General features: G+C 41.9%; 1 protein-coding gene across 2 annotated transcripts in view; it reads left to right on the top strand.

The window, feature by feature from the left end:
* Window positions 1-52: 52 nt before the first annotated feature.
* Window positions 53-1,227, top strand: part of LOC101854645 — a gene marked incomplete at its 3' end in the record, with an annotated part of 4,382 nt that continues 3,207 nt past the window's right edge. The window contains 1 exon segment of one of the 2 annotated variants that reach the window (XM_035970515.1): window positions 53-478. 2 annotated transcript variants of the gene reach the window in all.

Below are 1,227 nucleotides of genomic sequence, written 5' to 3'. Positions count from 1 at the left end.
ACTGTACTTAAGTACATTTTTTAGATTGTACTTAAATTTGTACTTAAGTACTTTTTAAAAAGTACTTTAACAGCTCTGCACACACACACACACCAACCTACACCTTTTTAAACGTTCAAATGTGTGCTGATTTGAACTATAATAGGCTTTCCATCTGTGTGTAATAAATAGGCCTACGCTCGCAGAATTCCCATCTTTTCCTTCAGTCCCTGGAATACAGTACAAAATACCCATACTTTTGTTTTGGTTTTGTAATGCCTTGCCTTGCCAAGGCCAATGAACTGGATAAAAGGGCCAAAATCCCCCAAAGGTGAAGGCTGGCAATGTAGGAAAGGCGTGTGTTACAAAATCTGTTGTACAACACGGTCACATTCATTATGATCTAGAATCTAGATTTCTAGATCTAAATTTGTGGAGAAAAGACACGCAAGCTGCAGAGTCTGCCATCCACCGACCAACAACACAAGGCCACAAGGCACAAGGTAAGTGGCATGGTTGGTATTGCCAGTAGTATTGGTCTTGGAAATTGCCTTCCCGTTTACCGATTGTTTACATACAGAGACAGAAGTGATTGCAGCCGCTAAGGACGACTAGAATGTCAGGCTAGCCGTACTTAATATTGATGGCTGAATTGTAAATAAAAATTTTAGTTTGCAATGCCTAAATTTGTATTGGAAGGACTTCCCGTAACGAGCGACCACCCCATCAAACACAATAAAGTAAAAGAAGAGGCCTAACCCTACCCCTAACCCTACCCCTACCCCTAGCCCTCAATTCTGCTCTGTCTCATAGTGGTCGCTTGTTACGGAAGTCCTCCCAAACCTAGATTAGATCTCTAGATCTAGATCTACACAGCGCCGAATCAGCGGTCGTTTAGTTTCGCTGGGCCGTACGCCGCTAGGTCAGCGTGACCGGGGTCAGCTGCCGGTCAGTCTACCTGCGCTCACTCCACGCGCGGAGTTACATACCACGGCAATTTTACACAGTTTTGTTTCAACGCTCACGAATGAAAGCAGGGTTATCAATATATACACAGTGTTCCATCTTTGAGCTTCTTCTTTCAATGTACAGTTTGTGAAAACGCAACAAAGATATCTTGTATAGTTTTGTAACTGCATGCGATCAAATACAGCCGTCTTATATGTGGTAATTAATGTAATATACACTGAATTAAAAGTTATGTAACAACCAAAGAGCTCGAATAAATTCACTAAAACTGGCTCAGAA

Source organism: Aplysia californica, unplaced genomic scaffold (genome assembly GCF_000002075.1).
Source record: "Aplysia californica isolate F4 #8 unplaced genomic scaffold, AplCal3.0 scaffold00278, whole genome shotgun sequence".
Classification (NCBI taxonomy): Eukaryota; Metazoa; Mollusca; class Gastropoda; order Aplysiida; family Aplysiidae; genus Aplysia; species Aplysia californica.
The sequence above is the reverse complement of the archived record's forward strand: the minus strand, read 5'-3'. Positions and strand labels throughout refer to the sequence as shown.